The 13,863-nt window shown below is 46.4% G+C and overlaps 1 pseudogene; it reads left to right on the top strand.

The window, feature by feature from the left end:
• LOC125516491 (putative FBD-associated F-box protein At3g50710) lies at nt 1-13,731 on the top strand (annotated as a pseudogene).
• The last annotated feature ends 132 nt before the right edge of the window (nt 13,732-13,863 follow it).

Below are 13,863 nucleotides of genomic sequence, written 5' to 3'. Positions count from 1 at the left end.
ATGAAGAAGAAGGAGGCGGCGGCGAGAATCCCATGGAGCCGCGCGGAAGCGGGCGTGCAGCGGCCACTGCGACGTGAACACCGACGATCTCACCAGCAAGCTTCCGATGCCCTTCTCGACACCATCATCTCCCTCCTCCCTACCAAGGACGGCAGCCGCACGCAGGTCCTCTGCCGCCGATGGCGCCACCGGTGCTCCGCGCCACTCAACCTCGAGGTCGTCACCTGCCCCCAGGCTTCCATCGCTACTTCGTCCCCTCCTCCTCTGTCTCCAAGATAATCTCCCAGCACCCTGGCCCTGCCCGCCGATTCTCCTTCCCCAGCCTGCATGCCGGCGACCTCTACGCAGACGTGGAGAGGTGGCTAGACTCCCGAGCCCTCGCCAACCTCCAGGAGCTCGAGATCGGCGACCATGACTTAGGGTGCACACGGTCCGGGCCGGGCCGGTCCCGGTCCGAGCGTCATTTGGGCCGGCCGCCAGCGGTCCGGTCCGGACCGGACCGAGTTGTCCAACGAGCTGCTTTTCTGGGACCGGACCGTTTGGGGGTCAGCTCGGTCAAGCCCGAGAGGACCAAATGGACCGACCAACGATGTTGCCTGCCAGGCTGTTTTTTGTTGCGTTTAGGTCCTATTTAGCTGATGTTTATGTAGTTGCAGATAGCTGCCGATCTCACAAGAGAGAGAGAGGGAGAGGATTTACTGAATCTAGCTAACCATCTAACTGAATCTAGCTAACCATCTAGCTGCTGTTTAGGTCCTGCGAGCGAAACTGGCTAACCATCTAACTGAATCTATTGACAGACTAGCTAACTGAACTACTAACCGTACTGACGAAACTGAAATTTTACAAACTGACAGCGAGCCGCCGGCGTATGTGGACACGCTCATCGCCCTCTAGGTCTTGGAAGACCACAACGGTAGCAATTGAAGGCGGCAGTGTTGACTCGCCGACGGAGAAATCATGGGCTTGTGCGCCGAGTTCGTCGGTGCACGAACTGAAATAGTGGCCTCGGAGCTGCAGTACATCATGGCGAACCTGGTGAAGCGCCCACACATGCAAGAGGCCGTCCAATTCATCCTGGTGGCGCCGGCGAGGCGTTCGCCTACCTGGGCTAGCTGGTGGCCAGTGTGCAAGCTGCGTTCAAACGACAGCCATTGCCATGGTCGAGAACTCCAGATTGGCGGCGGTGCAAGTACAGCAGTGATGGCGAGTGGCAGCAAGAGGCTATGGCGCATGGGGAGGAGAGGAAGGAAGAGTAGGGGAAATTCGGGGACACGATGGTTCACCCAGGGGCTACCGGTGGCCGCGACGACGAGAGGAACAGCGGCGGCGGTGACTAAGTTTTCTCGGTCGGCTCGGTTAAAGCCCGGACCAGAGCGAAGCTTTGTCGGGCCTGATTCTTGAGCTCAGACCGACTGATTTTTTAAACGGGCTAGGCCCGAGCTGGCCAGGACCGAGCGGGCCACGAGCCGGTCCGAAAGACCGCTTGTGTCGTCCACCCTGAGCCATGACTACCTCTCTGCACGCGAGACCAAGACCAAATATAGGTTGCCACGATCCGCGTTCCGCTCCGCATCCACTCTCCTTGTTGCCGACATCAGGGATTGCCATTTCCTCAATGCAGTCGCACTGTCCATGAATTGCCCTGTCCTCAAGCAGCTCACCCTAGTTGACGTTTCCATCTCAGTGGACGGATTCCACAGACTGCTCTCTGGCTGTCATGTCTTGGAGAGCTTATGCTTGGTCCAAGTTCATGCTGCCGGTTGTCTCCGTGTTTGCTCGCCGACTATTAGAGTTGAAACACAGGGTTTAGGATTTTACATGGATGGCTAACATCTAACCTCAATCTCTTTATATAGATGATCATAATACAATCATATACGTATACAAATATATATATATGTACCATATGCCAGACCCTATTTTACAATTAGAAGCATTGGCTTCCGCGATAGCTCTCCTGAAAAAAAAGAATTGGTCCTTGAGGATGCTCCTCGCCTTGAAAGGTTATTATTCCCTTATTGTCACCTGAATGATTGTATGATTATCCGGGTTATTAGGGCACCTAAATTGGAGATATTCGGGCCTTTCTCACCCGGCGCGTGCAAACTCCTGGTCTTTCAGGAGTTATATATAAAGCGAGGCGAAAGCCTTGTTCAGTAACTCCTAGTCTTCTAGGTAGTAGCAAGTAGCAACAGCCATCATTCAGCATTCTTACATACAAATAATTATTTTTTATGTCGGTTTGTTTTCTCCAGGGAATGAGCCCAGTCAGCTCGGCAAACTCGATACACACCGTGAAGGTTTTGGCCCTCGGGTGTTCTAATAATCCTCAATTGAATGCAGTTCTTGACGTCCTCAGGTGGTTCCCCTGTTTGGAAAAGCTCTATGTCACCGTGAGTATTCATCTTTGCTTGCTTTAATTGTATGCTTTGACTGACATATTAACTAGTCTAGTTAGCAACGCTTTAATATATGCATTTTTTTGGTTTCGCGGCTCCACGCACACTATAGGACGTTTAAGCAAAATGAACATCAGTATGACCCACTACATCCAGTGGAATGCCTTCAGACCCATCTAAAGATAGTGGTGTTGAAGTTATTCAAAGGCTCTGAGCAACAGATTGATTTTGTCAGGTTCTTTGTATTGAATGCGAAAGTGCTAAACAAAATTGAATTCCAAGTACGTGGGGACCACTACAACGATGAATTTGTGGCTCGTCAACAAACGCTGCTCCAAGTCGAAAACAGAGCTTCTCGAGATTTTCGGAAACCGGTCAAAAACCGGACCTTTCATTACCCAGCGAAATACTCAAATATCGCCTGAAAAATTTAAATTATTTGAATTTATACAGCTAATATTTGTCAAATATCACCCATATGGCGTTTTGAACACAAGGATACTCGTAGTACGATTTTACGAGTCGCTTGCCTACCTTCGGTGGTCACAGGGCCGAATCCTAGTTTTGCCAGCTTACTTTTTAAAGTTTTTCCTTTAGAAAAATTATAAAATTAAAGTAGCCCGACATAGGAAGCATGATTCGAACTAGCGAGCTGGCCACTAGAACAGGCACATCGCTATGTTAAATTAAGGCGCATACACTTTATATTGAGGAATAAAATTTTCGAATTCAAAATTCATTTGAAAAATTTGGACGAAAAATGTCTGAAAATTCTGAGATTTTCCTGGTCCCTACCGAAAAAATCAGAATCAAGGAAAAAAAAACCTTGCTTTGCACTACTGGCTCGACAACAACATCCTACCATGCAATGGAGAAGCTAAAGGCTTAGGTCACATCGGGATCGACTATGTTAATTATGGTGTAATTCCCACTTACGATAAAAACTAAACGAGTGAAGGATTTACGAATTTCATTGGGTTCAGAACCCATAGTTGTAAATTGGTAGAGACCTACAAAGTCTTGGCCCGGATAATCCTCCGTTTCGTGGATTTCGTCCCTCTCTCCATCCCTCCTTGAGGGATCTTCATATGGGACGCCCATCATGTGTCCACTTAAGTGATTAATCCACTCAATAAGTAATGAAATGTTCCATTCGCAGGAAAAAAACACACAAATTGAAACTTTTTGTTTGAGCCGACACATATTGAAACAGAAATAGGCATATTGGAAGGTATTTATTCTTTTTTTTTCTTCTACTATAGCATGTACCATTAATTTGGGAAACTCCAAAGCCCAAGCCCAAAACCACGGCGTCGTATCACGTGAATCTGGGATCCCTCGTGCATCCCTGTATCCTCTCGTTTTGAAGCATACGATCTAAATCGTGCGTATGTGCTCAGTTGTTGAAAAATTTGCAACAAAGCGCCCGCCCCCAAAAAGTGAGGGGGTATGGGGTTCAGAGATCTCTATTCTTTTAATCTTGCCATGCTCTCAAAGCAAGTTTGGCGGTTGATCACTAACCCGGATTCCCTGTGTGCAAGAGTATTGAAAGCAAAATACTTCCCTAATGAAAGTTTATTACAAGCTACCCTGAAGAGTGGTGCTTCGTTTACGTGGCAGAGCATTATGAAAGGTCTTGAAACATTTAAGTTGGGGTATATCTGGCGGGTTGGTACCGGTGAGAACATTAACATCTAGAGCGACCCCTGGATACCGTCTAGTCCGAACAGGAGAGTTTTATCGAATCGGGGGCAAACACTGATATCACGAGTTCATGATCTAATTGACCCTATGACTGGTTTTTGGGACGAGGATCTGATCAGATCTATATTCATATCGGTTGATGTAGACAGGATCTTGCAAATTCCCTTCAACTATGGGGCTTTCGAGGACTTTATCGCATGGCACCCGGATCATAAAGGGTTTTTCTCTGTGAAATCAGCATACAAAGTGTCGTGGAATTGTCACGGCAGATGTCCTTAGTGTCAGGACTTAGTCGCGAGGCCAACGCATCTATGTGGTAGCTTGAGAGGGGTTGAGCGGGACGAGAGACGCGATGTTTTACCCAGGTTCGACCCCTCACGGTGGAGGTAAAAGCCTACATCCTGCTTCATTGATATTGATGATGATGATCACGGTTACAAGCGTGCCCTATCTTGAGAGCTATTGTCTAAACCTAACTTGTCCAACTTGTGGAACTTGTCAATCTTGTCCCCCTTCTCCCTTTTGGGGAGCCCTGCCCCTCCTTATATATGTTGGAGGGGCGGGTTACATGTAGAGTCCTATTAGGATTAGGACTAGTCTATCTTCTAATACAAACCGGATACAAGTCCGGGTCTTGACTCCTTGTAAGGGAAATACACCTTTTCTCTTAAACCGGCCCACCATTAGCATAAACCGGCCTTCTGGGCCTTGGGCCTTGTCATTCATCTGACCCGTCCGCTGGGTCACAAGTGTGTCATAATGTTCCGGCGGGTTGCTTGTAAACCGCCAGGTCAGGGCAGGTCGCCAGTGAATCGCCAAGCGTAAACCGGGTCTCAAGTAAACCTCCAAGTCCAGCCGGGTCACCAATGAGTCTTCAGGCTCGTGAATCGTCATACCAGTGAACCGCCAGACACGTAAATCGCCAATCTTCTGGCGGTTTACCAATGAAACGCCTAGTCCGGCCGGGTTATACTTCCGGTCGGTTTACACCGCGGGGTATATCCCCGACATTAGCCCCCAAGTTTAGCTTGGATTTATCCATGGTAAACTTATGCTGCAAAACAAACACAAGAACAAATTTGACAGGTTGTGCTCCGGGTTAAGAATTCTTATAAACCGGTACCTGATCACCCTTAAGTCCTTGTTATTTCCTCCTTCAGGGAAGTCCGGGTCAACAGACCAGCTTCATAATCAATTTGTCGACATTGGTTTGTCACAGAGAAATATTGTGAAGAATAACTCCTTTGACTCAGCTCCCAAAGCGCCGGTTTAAGAAATATGGGTCTTGAAATACTTATCTGATATTCAGCCGGTTTGAAGATGTAAAACTTGCCGGTTTAATATTACCAAAATGGCCGGTTTATAAATATTGATGGCACCGGGTCATAATTGTTGTCAACACCGGGTCATGTAATTGATCTTCCTGATTTGCTCAAAATTGATAAAATGAAGATGTTCCTCCTTTATATGCATAATACCTGTAGCCCCCAAGTCTTAAGAGGAGAACATAGTGATAACTTAATACTAGCTCCAATAAGTGTTTCAACCTTGACGAAATCCGGTTTGTTCATCTCAATTATATAAACTGAGTACTCCATATATGTAGCCCCCAAGGACCGGGTTGTCATGCTTGCAGCAACCTGAGACTTGTAATTGCTTATAAAAACTTCAATCAGTGTAACCCCCAAGGGCCGGGTCATTATGCAATAATGAGCAGGAATTTTGTAAATATAATTATGTAGAATTTAGCAGTGATGTGTAGCCCCCAAGGGTCGGCTTAGTAAGATAATACTGAATCGGGACTTGATCTATACTTCAATGAAAATAATATCTTATAATGTAGCTTCCATCGTAGGGCTTGAACCCACGCCCACAAGGTTAAGAGCTTTGTGCTTTACCAACTGAGCAATGGATCCTTCAATATTATGGAGGAAAACTTGTGTACCTTGAATTGTTGACAGGAGCAATTGGTAGCCCCCAAGGGCCGGCTCATTATAATATGATGACTCGGGTCTTCAATAAGACTAGTAAAAATGACTTTGCATTAGCCCCCAAGTGTCATGGTGCATGCTTGCAGCGACATGAGACTTGCATATTTGATATAATCTTCAGTTGAATAATGTAGCCCTCAAGTGCTCAAGTGCCGGGTCGTGAGCCTGCAGCGACTCGGGACTATTCCTTCAATTGTAAAATAAACCATATCCATTGATAATATAATAGCCATTGCACTAAAGCGAATTTGAAAACCTCAATAATACCGGTTATTAATAACCATAATAAAATCCAGCCATGTTGGCTATTCAAGATAACATAATCCGGTATGAAAACCTTATTCATTCAACATCATAATGGAAATTCAGCCAAGTTTGGCTATTTGAATAATATAACCCAATGATTTATAAGCGCATGATTCCAATGGCGCAATCCAAATATATACTGGCGACTTATAGTCGAAAGCCAGGCCGGTTTAATAAACACCGGATAATTTCTCATCATATACTGGCAACTTATTGTCTTAAAGCCAGGCCGGTTTAATAAACACCGGATAATTTATCATCATACTGGCGACATATAGTCGAAAGCTAGGCCGGTTTAATAAACACCGGATAATTTATCGTCATATTTTATTCCACCTGTTTCTGCATACAACAAGTTTAAAGTGTCCTGGCGGTTTACCGCCGGACGGGTCATAATGCCCGACATATAACCTGGGTTTATAACCGAGGCTGCACTTAAGAATAATCAAATATGAAATACATCATACCTATGACATTGAATCACATCGTTGGTTTACCAACTTTTTGTAGTAAGAGTGATAACCCCAATCTTGAGTAATGATAACTCCTTTCATATTGTGCCGGTTTATAATAAAACCGTATCGGGTTGTGATAAACACCGGTTTAACCATATATAATACTGGCGACTCGTAGTCAAACCAGACCGGGCTGATAGTCTCCGGATTATAATTTGATCATGTACTGACAACTTGTAGTTGAAAGCCGAGCCGGGTTGATAAACACCGGTTTACTCCATAATAGGATGGTAACAGAAAATCAAACCGGGCAGATAGTCTCCGTATTAAGATTTGACCGTGTTCCGTCAATTTATAATTGACAGTCGAAACGGTTTAAGAAATTGTCGGTTTTCAAAACGCAACAAAAGAAATATATGTCCAAATGAAAAAAAAATTCAAAGGCAATGATAAAACAATCTGCAAAAAGAGGCTATTGAGCCGATCAAATGGCGTTACCATGGTCGGACACGACCAAGCCCTTGATAGGCATAGCTATGGTTCAAGTCAGCTAGGTCCCCAAATGAAACAATGGGATTATGCCGATCAAAAGGTGTGGCAATGGTTCGGGTTCGACCAAGCCCCCAAGTGATTCTGTGGCCTTAGGCCAATCAAGAGGCGTGACTATGGTTCAGACGTGACCACAAGTCCCCAAGTGATGCATTGGCATTACGCCGATCAAGAGGTATAGCGATGGTTTGGGTTCGACCAAAGCCCCCAAGTGATGCTGTGGCACTAGGCCGATCAAGAGGCGTGACTATGGTTCAGACGTGACCACAAGTCCCCAAGTGATGCTGTGGCTTTACGCCTATCAAAAGGTGTTGCTATGGTTCGGACACGACCAAGCCCCCAAGTGATAATGTGGCATTGCGCCGATCTAGAGGTGTAGCTATGGTTCGGATACGACCAAGCCCCCAAGTGATCAATAATATGATAGGCCAATAAGGCGGGATACCCATGTTTGAACCGCACATCATGGCAGTAAGTCCTCTTCGGCAACTTTTAACTTTTTGCAAGAGATAAATTCTTCTTGAACCGGGATTTTGAACCGGATATTGAGAGCTTCAAAGCTTTGTGGAAGATATCTTTCCCTTGAACCGGATTTTAAACCGGAATCTTCATTTTCAACTGGACAATTTTCTGACGGCCTTTAAACTCGAACTTTCGAGAAGTTAATTCCTTTTTGAACCGGACATTGTTAAACCGGATTTGAGCGCTTCAGAGCTTTGTGGGAGAACAGATTTCCCTTGAACCGGACTGTAAACCAGATATTTGAGAGCTTCAGTCAGACTGACTTCCCTTGAGCCGGATTTTAAACCGGAATCCTTTCTGATGACCCGGATCTTCTTCATTGAGCCGGGATTTCGTAACTGTCATATACTTTCTAAACCGGAAATTTTCGGACGGCCTTTAAATTTTCATCAATATAACAGTAGCCTCCAGGACTGGGTTATCTTTCCCTCCATCGTCCTGGGGTTCTTAAACCGGCTGAAACTGGCAAGATTTGCTGAGTCATGTCATCGTAGCCCCCGAATCTCAAAGGTAACTCGAGGAGTTGGCTTGACACTCTCCATATTTGACCGTGATATAAACCGACATAACTTGTATATCATTGGCGCTGATAGCACGGTGTGAATCCACAGAAGGTTGAGGTGACTGCGGCGGGTTATAAATGATCACGTATGAGCCGTGTCAGCAACTCGGCCAATGGTTCCTTCCAACTGGCGATTTGAAGTTAACCAAACTGTAGTGGCGGCGACTTGTGCGCCTACCCATTGAACCATCCAGTGCAGACGGTGGCTGATAATATATGATAATTTACCTCCAATTTGTTAGAAGAAAACAGGGCTTTCCAAGTAGTGACTTGCTCATAGTCAATAAACAGTCCATCCAGACAAGTGCGGCCTGATATGTTGATGTAGACCAGGCCGCGAGAGACGGACGACAAAGATGACCGCAACATCAGAGGCGGCTCAGACAGATAAGTCGGCCACGGCATTGTACGCTGGTGCGGACGGGAGAATCGACCGCAGCGTTGTAAACCGGCGCGCACGCGTGAACCGGCCGCGAGAGCGGACGGGTGAGTCATTCATGGAGTTGTAAGCTGGTGCAGACGCGTGAGTCAATCACAAGCGCAGTCCCGGCTAATTGATGTAGACCGGGCTGTACGGGCGGCAGCTTGTACGTGTCCATTCATCGTGTAATGTGGCACGGACGACCACCGGGCTGGACGTTGCCAGCGCGTACTCCGTACCCATGGTATAAACCATGTTTTATAATGAATAATTGTCCTGCATATCATAATATCCGGTCCAAAGTAATTGTTCCCTTGATAAGAACAATATATACCAAGAAACTAGATTTAGATGGATATCACCTGATGTTTTTTGTTCGGACAACAGATGATCTGTTCGTCGCGACAGAGGCGGTTTAGGCTGGTCGGCGACTCAATATGGTCCCGGTGGTTCAAGCAGAAACCCTCCGGGTTATTCTCCAGGTCTTTAAACGTCCGGCACGGGCGGTGCAGATGTATACGTTGCCTCCGACGCCGGTGCACGAGGACCGGATCATACCTTGGCCATAAGTCTGTTGACCTGTGTATAGCATAGCATACCGTGAAAAAAGCTTTGGATGATACTTAATTATACCAGTAAACGTTTAGAAAAATAGCATCTGATTTGTTCGTATGGCAGATGATCCATATATAAATTTGGGAGTGAAGCGCGGCAGAAAAGGCAGGCAAGCCGGCAGGCGTAGCGGTGAAACGCCGTGGTGAGGTCAGCGGAAACGCGGCCAGCCCGTGACTTCGGCGACTTGGAGCAGAGGACGGCTTCAGGTAGTAGCTACTCCTCCTTTTTTTTATCTTTTTTTTTTCGCAAAGGCTGTCGCATGTCCTTATTAGTTCTGACATTTATCTGGAGGTACGTGGTTGACGATCCTTTGATATCACATCCTTGTGAGACTTTGGGCCCTGTGCTAATTCATTTGATGAATAGTACTAGTACTAGACCTCCCGTACTAGTAATAGTCCTTTCCTTATTCTCCTTTTCTTTCGGCCTTTGACTTCGGCAGATTGCCACTCCATGTACGTGCATCATCAAACGGGGCTAGTGGGCACATGCCTCGAACATGTTTTTGTCTGGGTGCCTTGGGCGTCTGCTGCTGTAGTTTATTTTTTGTCGTAGGCGATAGTAATAATAGCAGATTTGTTGCCGCCGCTCATTACTTTTAGCTGTCGCTGTCTATACCCAGCCACTTGGTCATCGCTGATATAATTGCTAGTATTATCCAGATCGAAGCCTCCTGATCGCTGTCAAATCAACCGGTTTAGACTGATCGCCCGCGACAAAACGCCCGTCCCTTTTTTATCAATCCGGTATGCATCGTCCAGCTTGAATACTCAATACGGGCGTGGAACCGAATCCACCTTCAATACAGCTCGGTGTTACTGCTTCCGCTTAGCGGTAGCTGAAAAATCTTGTTTTACCTCGGCGAAACTTGCAACCAGGCAGTTTAGACGGATCTTGCTCCCTTCTGCCGTATTACCAGCCCTGGTTATCCCGTATGATTGCCTCAAGCCGGCTCTTCTTCATCCGGCCAAAAGCGAACTCCTCGAACTCTAGATAAAACCCATTCAAAAACTCAACACCACCGTATGCAGGCCCCACGGTGGACGCCAACTGTCGTGGAATTGTCACGGCAGATGTCCTTAGTGTCAGGACTTAGTCGCGAGGCCAACGCATCTATGTGGTAGCTTGAGAGGGGTTGAGCGAGACGAGAGACGCGATGTTTTACCCAGGTTCGGCCCCTCACGATGGAGGTAAAAGCCTACATCCTGCTTCATTGATATTGATGATGATGATCACGGTTACAAGAGTGCCCTATCTTGAGAGCTATTGTCTAAATCTAACTTGTCCAACTTGTGGAACTTGTCAATCTTGTCCCCCTTCTCCCTTTTGGGGAGCCTTGCCCCTCCTTATATATGTTGGAGGGCGGGTTACATGTAGAGCCCTATTAGGATTAGGACTAGTCTATCTTCTAATACAAACCGGATACAAGTCCGGGTCTTGACTCCTTGTAAGGGAAATACACCTTTTCTCTTAAACCGGCCCACCATTAGCATAAACCGGCCTTCTGGACCTTGGGCCTTGTCATTTATCTGACCCGTCCGCCGGGTCACAAGTGTGTCATAATGTTCCGGCGGGTTGCTTGTAAACCGCCAGGTCAGGGTAGGTCGCCAGTGAATCGCCAAGCGTAAACCGGGTCTCAAGTAAACCGCCAAGTCCAGCCGGGTCATCAATGAGTCTTCAGGCCCGTGAATCGTCATACCAGTGAACCGCCAGACACGTAAATCGCCAATCTTCTGGCGGTTTACCAATGAAACGTCTAGTCCGTCCGGGTTATACTTCCGGCCGGTTTACACCGCGGGGTATATCCCCGACACAAAGTACAATGGATACGATCTTTTCATGTACATGCAATGGTGATGGCGCGACCTGGAGGCTCAAGAACTCCAGCGGTGTGGAGTACGCTATGGAAACAAAAGGTCCCACGTAAAATTCAAATTTTTTGTTGGCGTGCTCTACACGGTATTATTCCGCTAAAGTCCATACTCACGAACCGTCATATTGGAACTAATGGGGCATGTCCTATATGTTATCAAGATGCGGAAGATGTCCGCCATCTACTGTTTGATTGTTGCAATGCCAAGCACCTCTGGGAACGCCTAGGCATAGCGGGAATGATTGAGGAAGCAAAGTTGATCGATCGCTCAGGGTCAGTTATATTGGAACATCTACTCCTTGCACCAGATTTACCCTTGTCACTGAAACCGAATATTATTGTTAAACAAGCTCTTATGGTGGGCAGCTGGTACTTATGGTGGATAAGATGTGAACTCACTCATGATGGTAGACCACCACATCCCACGCGGTGGCATATGTCCGTCCTGGCAATTGCTAGTAATTATCATGAAGCTAATCGCAAACAAAATGATAATAGAGAGATGAAGTGGACGAAACCAGACCTCATGTTCATAAAGGTAAATGTTGATGCGGCCTATTTTGCAGATGAAAGTGCAGGAGCTTCGGCAGCTGTAATTAGAGATGATAAAGGGAACTTTTTAGCAGCACAATGCAAATATATACCTCATGTTGCAGATGCAATGATGGCTGAAGCAACGGCGATGCGTGATGGTCTTGTGTTTCCAAACTCCCTTGGGTTTCCTCATGTGGAGGCAGAATCAGATTTCTTAAACGTCATAAATTTTTGCGATGGCCAATCTAGATGGTGGGATGCTGCAACAGCAATTTTCGCGGAATGTGTGGATGTTTCTTCTTTAATAGGGAAGGTTATCTTCAAGCATTGTTTTCGTTCTTCCAATCAAGCGGTGCATGTGCTAGCTAACTTTTCTTATTGTAATAAGACCTCTTTAAACTGGACAGACGAGTCCCCGAGTTGTTTGATCTCTTCGCTTGTGGACGATGTAATGCCTATGTTAAATTAATAAAGCTAGCCATGATGGCCTTCCCTAAAAAAAAAGCGCCCGCCTCCAGCCCTCTGCCTCCGTAAGTTAGACATGTAAATTTGCATGGGCACCCCTGAACCGCGAGCCCCACGTCCCGATCAGCGATCACCATGGCGGCGGCCTGCGACTAGATACAAATGAACGTAGGCCCTAACTTCCACAAAGACGAGATTCCGGCGGCCAGACGCGTACGCTCGAAGGTCGATACAGTATCCAAATCCATCCCTCACTCCTTGCCTTGTCGTTCCCTATTTGTAATGTTTCAATCCAGATCGCTTTGCTTCAGCCCAGGAGAACTATTGAGTAAAAGAATGATCCGATTTGTATGTATATGGGATTCTTCTTAACTTGATGTTAACAGGGAATTTTTGTTGTGGTTCAAACAGGGTGTGGGATCACCTTTTTGGAAGGGGGTTACCTGGGCTCTTGAAGGCGTAAGGCGTTGTTTAAGATGGAATTTGGGTAACGGCTATAAGACCAGCTTCTGGAATGACACTTGGGTGGGGGGTTCTTCCCTAAAAAACTCAATTTTGGGGGGTTTATGAAATCTGTCAACAACAACAATGTGTAGTATCGGAGGTGTGGGATGGTTTTAGCCTGAAACTCACCTTTAGCAGGTGTGTGGATGCTGAGTTTATGAAAAAGTGGCATGACCTGATCCAGGTCATTTCTACCAAAAATCTGACCAATGAGGAGGACCAACTTGTTTGGCTGTTGGAGCCATCAGGGGTCTATTCGGTCAGAACCTTTTACAACATGATTAACTAGGGTGGGTCTCTACCCCAATCTGGAAAAAATTATGGAAAATTGTTGTGCCTAACAGACACTTAGTCTTTATATGGTTGGCTTTTAATAATAAAATTCTTACCAGGGACAACCTGAATAAAAGAAGGGTGGTAGAGAACCTAAACTGTTTATACTGTAATGAGGATGAATCAGTTCACCACCTGTTCTTTGAGTGTGTAGTAGCCAAACAGATTTGGAGTGATGTTGCTGAAGCTTTTGGGTTCAATATACCTAATAATATGACTGAGCTATCTTCCTTTTGGAGTATGAACAACAAGAAAACTATCGTCAACATTGCTTGTGTTGCTTCCATTTGGGGCATTTGGACTATGCGTAATGATATTTGTTTTCAGGGCGTGCCGTGGACAAGCACTCGAGTGATCTTGGAGAAGATCAGGTTGTCTCTACATCAATGGAAGATTCTTTGCGGAGGCGATCAATCAGTGCTGCTACGACACTGCCTCCAGCTCCTGGACCGGCGAAGAAGCGAGCTGCTCAGGATCGCCTGGGTTGGGAACTGAGAGCGTGCGCGAAGAAGACCCGGGGTGGAGTGCTGAAGGCTCACTCGGGGTGATTTGAAGAAAAGGGGGGCGGTGGTGTTAGGAGCTAGGGTTCTGCCCTTCCTAGGGCATAGGGTGTAGGGGAAGGAGGGA

This window comes from Triticum urartu, chromosome 6A, assembly GCF_056163025.1.
Source record: "Triticum urartu cultivar PI428250 chromosome 6A, HENAU_Tu73, whole genome shotgun sequence".
Taxonomy (NCBI): domain Eukaryota; kingdom Viridiplantae; phylum Streptophyta; class Magnoliopsida; order Poales; family Poaceae; genus Triticum; species Triticum urartu.
The sequence above is the reverse complement of the archived record's forward strand: the minus strand, read 5'-3'. Positions and strand labels throughout refer to the sequence as shown.